Source organism: Peromyscus maniculatus, chromosome 7 (genome assembly GCF_049852395.1).
Source record: "Peromyscus maniculatus bairdii isolate BWxNUB_F1_BW_parent chromosome 7, HU_Pman_BW_mat_3.1, whole genome shotgun sequence".
NCBI lineage: Eukaryota > Metazoa > Chordata > Mammalia > Rodentia > Cricetidae > Peromyscus > Peromyscus maniculatus.
In genome coordinates this window covers 19936655-19944663 of record NC_134858.1, presented here as the reverse complement: position 1 = coordinate 19944663, position 8009 = coordinate 19936655, and positions in this window count along the sequence as shown.

The window sequence follows — 8009 nt, the reverse complement described above, 5'->3', positions numbered from 1 at the left end:
TTGTGTGTCTGACAATATCTTTATGTGTGCTTCCCCCCAAAATATCTTGATTTTCCAACAAATTTTCAATTTAAATGAAAAACTTAAAGAGTTGTTCTCACTTTTGCCACATCAATTAATTTAAAACTCATTACAGATACATATGATGAATTCATTTCTCAGCATAACCTTACTAAAGAAGAATGTACCAGGACAGGGAGGCACATGAGCAAGAGGGCAAGCTAGGGAATACAAGGACAAAATGTGTTCCCAGATATGAAGTATATAGGTCACATTCCCAGCTATAAACTCTGCCTCTGACCCTGTCAAGAAATGGGTAGAAATTATGGAGGAATCCTAGCTTTCCATTTCTAGAATAATTCCAACTGACAGAGAACTCTTAGCTGTCTCACTGGTCAAAACTGCAGATAGCATCTATGCATTGTGCTGGAGATACAAGTTTAAAAAATAAAGCCTAGGTAGGCTCAGATTGTTTAGCTTACAGAAAACTAGGCTATCATACAGAAAGTGTTGGGCTTGATCCTCAGCACTGCAAACCCTGGGAAGTTGGTAATTCTTGTAATTCTAGGACTGTAGAGTAAGGAGTATGGTGATCAATCTGAGGCATTCCCTGGCCAGCCCAGATTGTGACATGAGACCCTGTCTGAAAAATTAAAACAGCTACCACCACAACAAAACTCAAAAAGTTAAAGCTTATCTGCTTGTTGTCAAATTGATTTTGACAATGGGGGACTCTACATTGGAAAACATGGTGGACATGTGTCATAATTGGGTTTTACTTGAACATGGCTGATTCCAGGTGAATGCTTCAGCATTGTAGAAGGCATTAGTATAAGTCCAAAGAGCCACCCATCAGAACTGAAGCCTACTAAGTTATTAATACAGTCTCATTATTTTGACCATACTTCTATTCTGTTTTGTTTTTTGTTTTGTTTTGTTTTGTTTTTTTTCAAGACAGGGTTTCTCTGAGTAGTTTTGCTGCCTGTCCTGGATCTCACTCTGTAGACCAGGCTGGCCTTGAACTCAGAGATATCTGCCTGCTCTGCCTCCAAAGTGCTGGGATTAAAGGCATGCACCACCACCACCACCACCACCACCACCGCCCGGCAACCACACTTCTTTTCAAGATGAGGTACACTTATACTTGAAGGGAACTTCCCCTCACAGATGCTCTGTTTCCATGTTGGCCAAGAAATGTGAGCATAGGGAGCCATTACACTCAATGGATATATACAGTCATTATCGAACAATTTGATTTCATGTCAGGATTTCTAAATGCCTTGTGACTGAGAGTACCTCTCTAGGTTGAAGACATCTGCTACAGATTGTTTTTGTTAGGGGGAGATAGGACTGTGTATCTTGCTCGGGGATGGACTGTGAATAGTAGAGTTTGTAGTTTAGAAACTGGACACGGTTGAGGGAGCGTGAGCAGGGGAGGTGCGCACTTAGAGCTAGTGAAGGTTCTGCCCTTCTCTTCTCTGGACTTTTTCAGGCTCCACAGAGAGTGCCAAGGGCAGTCGTCACCTAGAAAGTGATGTGCGCAGACACATCCATTAAATCACCACGCCACCTAACTTCTTGTCCTGTTCACTGAGTTTGAATCTTATCCAGAGTATGTCAGTTGTAGGGAAGTGTTCCCCATCCCCACCACGACTGTAATGTAACATCAGTGTTAGAATGACTTGGAGTCTGAGTCATTATGTGGTGTCTGGTCAGCATGGTTGTCTCATCATTAGAAAGACAGTGTAGAAGAGATGGACACATTTGAACTAACCAAACTCTCTCATATCACTTCTTTTGGAGAAAAGAACTGAAAAGTAGAACTTCCTTCCCTGTTTTGAGGTTTTTCTGTCAGGGCAATTATGTCACAGTGGCATGAAGATAACCCCTTACCTGCTTCCCTACCTCAATGTGATACACAATCTTCATGGACTGTAAAACACCATGGGTAGGTAAAGAATGAAAAGAAATAGCTGTTGTCCACTGTTCTGGAGCTGTCTCTGGATCCACCCATTGCTGTCTTGGGATTGTTCTAGCATTTAGTAAACCCCACAGACCACTTCTCTAGACCTAGTACTATTCTGTAAGTCTTCATGTGTACTTACTGCTTTAGATTCATCAGGTTTAATGTAAGTGCTTAGGCAGTTGGAGTGTCATAGTGCCAAGAATTGGTGTCATAAGTAGCTGCATAAATTTCACTAGGTTTACATGGATCCTAAAGTGATTTGGATGCTGGCTGTCTCACACACTGAGTCACTTTGCTTCTCTGCTAATACTGGGCCATTCACATGAATTGAGACCTGACTGACCATGCCATTCTTGTGTTAAGTGGACACTTATGTTTGTGATCCTCCATTCAGAGTAACATTCTGAGTCATGCTTGGAAATCACTAATGAGGTCAAATGTTTATACACAGGACAGTTGTTAGTTTTCCCCGGGGGTGGGGGTCATTTGTTTATTTGTTAAATGCAATTGAGCTGACCTCTTTTTGTTGTGAATGCGTTGCAGTGAGATCTATGATGCAAAAGCTGGGGCTTAGGCACAGCAAGTCCTTCAGTGTGAGATCTGAAACAGCAAACGTGCATGTGAAGGAAAAGGCATGCGGCACCAGTGACGGTACTGTGGATATTCAGTAATGTGTTTGAGTTATTAATAGTCATTGGTGATGGTAATTGTACTAGATACTTTTCTGTTGCTACGATAATACACTATGACCAAAAGACACTTACAGAAGAAAGAGTTTATGTTGACTTAGGTTTCCAGAGGGGTAAATATCAATCATGGTGGGTGAAAGTCATGGCAGGCATACTGTCAGGAGCAGTAGGCTGAGAGATCACATTTTCAACAGCAAACAGGAAACAGCAAACTGGAAGTTGGGTGAGGCTAGAGATTCTCAAAGCCTGCCCACGGTGATGCATTTTCTCCAGCAATGCTCCACTTCCTAAACATGCTACAACTTTCCCAAACAGTATCAACCACCAGAGACCAAGGTTTCAATTACAGGAGCCTATGAGAAACATTTCTCAGCATACCACCATATTCCACTTCCTTGCCTCTGTAAGCTAATGACCGTATTATAATGCAAAATGCCTTTAGCTCAACTTGAAAAATCCCCAGAGGGTACAGCCCCAATTGATGATACATCTGCAACACACCTAAAGCTCAGGGGCCATTAAGAAAGAAGGCATAGAAAAGTTGTAAGAGCCAGAAGACCAGGAACTCTGCTTGAGGTTGTCTCCTAGAAATGGCAGGGAAGCTTCATCCATGCTACCTAACAGTATGGCTACCTAAACAAGACTGGAAGGACACCACCAATAGACATGCTAACATGGAAGTGGGGGATCTCATGGAGCCCCACTCACAGAAAAAGAAATATAGACAACTAAGGAATACTGAGAGCAGAAGATATAGTCTTCTTCAGAGACGAAGCCCCAGTTGCTTATTCAATAACAAGTGGTCAACCCTGAAATCATATACATACAAGTAACAAGAGATGGATTGAATAAGTTGTATTTATATCTGTAGGCTGAGAAGTCACATGTTCAAAAACCTACAAATAGGAAGGAGAGAGAATGAACTGGAATTAGGATGAGGCTATGAGGCTTCAAACCCTACCTCCAGTAATACAATTCACTCAGCAAGGCTAGCTCCTAAAGGATCCACAATCTTCCCAACTGGTGCCCCAAACTGGGTACCAGATATCCAAATAGCTGAACCTAAACAGGATATTTCTGATTCAAACCACAGTCTACATCTCTTATTAAAAAGGAGGAAAATGCCTCATGTATTTTTAATGAGTGAAGTATTCAAAAGTAGAACTGCAATGATAGAACTTCAAAATGCATTTCAATGACTGTCGTGCTTCTCCCTGAATGATCTGAAGCAAAGGGAAGCAGAGCGGGTTCTCGGGTGAGGCAATGTGGCTTCACCCACTATCGACAGTAGTATGTAAATCACTCTCCACAGACATAGTTCCAAACATTGACATCATGGAGGATGGCAACACTGAAATTGAGTTGTCTCCTGAGAACAACGTGTATCTCGAAGACCATGGTAGGTCCTGGCATTCTTGGCCAGATCCAATGAAAGGGTCTATCAACAGTCAGGTTGTTCCTTCTGCTTGGGAGGCAAAAGAGGAAAGTCAATTTAAGGACTTCCAGATGGGCAGAAACAACGATGAGATTCTATTAATGATTAGTGGCTTTTCTTATTTTCTGTGACCAAATAACTGAGAAAAGCATTTTAATGGAGGAAAGGTTTATTTGGGCTATTATGACAAGGTGGTCATTCTGGCAGGGAAAATGTCTCAGCAGGTGTATGGCGCTGGCTGGTCATATTGCATCTGTACATAAGTGCATACACATGTACTCAGGAAGCAGAGACTAAACAGAAGTTAGACAGAGATCTTTCCCCAGGGGCTTGCTTTCTCCAGGGATGCTCCATCTCCTGAAGCCTCTCTTAGGCAGTACCATAAGGTGAGGATAGAGTGCTCAAACTCATCAGGCTGTGCAGGACATTCCCTAATCAAACCAGAACACACAGTATATGATTTAAGGCTTTATGTAGATCGACCATTTCATGTCACATAATCTGAACTCTAGGCAAAAATACAAGAACCTGCTTTCTTATTTTTTCCACTTTGTCATCTTCTCTCAGAGGACTACAATATGTTTCAGGAACAAAGAAATGACCATGACATCTGATCAAGAGTTTAACATAGTTTGTCATAATCCTGGCAATTGATTTGAAGTCTGCTTGCTTTCCTGTGTCTTTATCCTACCTCTTCTTTCATTAATAAGTATTTTAGTAACTTCCTGTGTACTTCTTTTTGCTGAGACTGTACAGCTGATGTAGGGAATGTGCTTGGATACTGGGGAAGTTAGACAAAATGAAAATATAAAACACAGATATCTGTGTACACTTAAGATTGTTATGCATGTCTAATGGCATAGAAAGCAAATGACCTCATTTGTTATGTAAAAGGACCATCTTTCATTCAGAATCATTAGTTCCTGGGTCTTTGCATTCTTCTAGACCAGTAAATGGCTAGCTTAGCTGACACAGTACTTGCTTTCAAGCACAAAGACTTTCCCATTGTGTGACCACATTTCTGAGGCAGATATAAGATGGTGGATTTCCCAAGTCTAAGAGTACTAGACATTTAAACAAACAATGTTAACCTACTAGTCTTTTCTGGCCAATTCATTGAAGATCTAATAACTGAAGTCATGCAATTGGAACATTTTAAAGAACAATACTGACCATACTTTAGAAATGGAATCTGAATATGCATCTAGGCCAACACAGGACAACATAGGCATTACTTTGAAAGTTTTAGCTGTCTCTGTGCAACAAATGTCTGTGTGAAATTAAAATAAATACTTTTAGGAAAAACAGGATCTATCTAGAACAATAGCTTGAGGATTTGTTATAGGGTTTTTGTGACTCTGTGGAGTATGTGAGGGTACACTGTCTATGGCAGTACATTGTGCTGACAACTAGCCTTTCTCAGCATTTACACCAATAAGTTAGGTTCGCTAAGTTACTCAGGAGGAAAACAGACACGGACATTGTTTCCTTCTTTAATGATGAAGCACAGAATTGAAGAGATGTGATGATGAATAGACTCAAGGTCATGATGTTCTTAGGTGAAAGTGCCAAGGTTGAAATCAGATATGTAGCCCCCTAGTATGAGGTTCCAAACTGTTACCATGAACTTATATTTAGGCTATGAGGACATTAACAACCGTACAAAAGAATCTATCTTCTATCTAAATTTCTTAATTGCGGAAGCAAGTAGAATTCCAGGGGACAGATGATCAGTGTTCTCTGCCTTAATGTGAGTTGGGTAGTCTGAACCTGGACATTCACCTCACAGAATGAATACAAAGGATGACCCAGTAAAGAAAAACTAGCAGGAGAAAAAAACAATCTATAATGGTTCTTTAAGTGTAATAATGTCAGTATCTTGCACTTATCAGTAAAGTATGATTATGTATCAGGGAGTGAAAAATTTAGTGTCATTACATCATGTTCCTGATACTGCATGAATTTTTCTTGAACAATGTGTACATTTTGAAGATTGAAATTCTATATGCTAGGGCTGACAATATGATTCAAAGGGTAAATGTATATTTCTTCCAGTGCTTAGTACCTGAGTGTCATTTCTCAGATCCATATGAAGGTAGAAAGAGAGAATCCACAATCTTGTCCTTTGACCCTTGGACAGATGTCACATAGTATGTATTCCTGTACATACACTTTGTATATGCATATACACAGGCAATGGCAAATAAGCAATTTAAAAAGTAAGATCATAGTAAATGAATGAAGAGTCTGTCTATGTTGATCTGTAGCGGCTGAAAGAGGTTAGCAGAGATCTAGAAAGACTTGAAATGGTCATAAAGTGATAGAAATCTGTCATTTACCATAACATTTATTTAAGTGTAGCCTAATCCAAGATGGATTATTTCACAGTGTGTTAGATTCCCTTTACGTAGGAGAACAAAAAGTCTCTACTTCAGGTCTCTTGAGGTCTTGCCTTGTTTTCACTTTTCCTGGCAGGGAAAACTGTCGTGCAGCCCTTCAGCCATGTTTATTAATTCTGTGCACTGAGGCAAGGCATAGGGACTAAGTCCACATGTCACTGTCCCTAGCAACGTAAAAGCCCTTGACATATAACAGGTGGTACCATGAGCTGAACGTTATATCCTGTTCCCCTAGATTTGTGTGAGGAGCATCCTCAGGCCTCAGAAGAAGGGTCAAAATCATCGTTGGTTGCGGTAAGATGGCCTTTCCATATCCTAACATAGAAAGGTTTCTTTCATGATACTTTATTTTTATGGGCATCAGATCTCAATAATAAAACTGTTCACACACTATAGGTATTAGAGTGTTTACATAGGAAAAGGACACAAGTCACCCATGATACGACACAGCACGAGAGGAAATTGTAAACCATGTCAGTTACCATAGTGGGTATCAGGAGCTTTTCTTCTCACATAAGATTCCCCTTCAGACTAAAACATGTATAAGAAGCCAACAGGCATATTATATAGGAAAAGTTCCTGTTTCTTCTGTGAGTGTCTTCTTGTCTTTCTGCTGGGGTCTCCTAAGGTTAACACAGTTGGAATGTGTTTCTCCAAATATTGATGTGGCAAAAGATTCTGGTGTCCGCTAAGAGATATTGAGGCAGTGAGACCTTTAAGGTATGATGTTAGAGTAGATACTTGAGCAACAGAGACACTCCTTGGAGGGATTCATCTCACAGATTCTTATAATATTTCTCTGCCACCTTCCAAAGAAGCTTTGAGGAAACCCTCAGTAGAGAATCAAGGGGTGAGTTTGCCGGATGTGGACTAAACAGGCAAAGGTGTTAAATTCACTTATATTTTTCACACAGTAACTAGCTGCAGGTGTTTTGTAAGAGAATCACATAACAGACTAATATAGAATCTTCAAATGGGCTGTTCTTCTCAGTCCTGTTTACAAACTGTCCTAAGTCACAGGAAAAAAAAAAAAACAGAAATCTGTGCAAACATAACTCAGTATGATCTGATCTAAGAGTGTTTTCTCTGAATTGCAGGTCCAGTCAAGGAGGCACAGATACAGTATGTATCTTGGAATGACATGTTTGGACACACTGTAGATAAGAACTCTGCATATACTTGTTGTCTTTGTCTGGTTCACAACTTCTATTTACTTGTTTATGTACAAATCTTTTTTAAATTTTAAGAAATCATCCTATTCCCTCTCCCATTTCTTTTCAGATCTTCCCCACCTCCCCACCTGACAACTCCATTCCTCCTCTCTCTTTAGAAAGCAAACAGGCAAGGTGAAAAACAATAAAAGTAATTTAAAAAAAGGAAAAAGCACACATATACACACCACACACACACACACAAACACACACACACACACACACACACACACACACACACACACACCCGCATTTAAACACAGAATCAGAAACTATAATATACTAGCAAAAGCTCAGTAAAACAGAAAA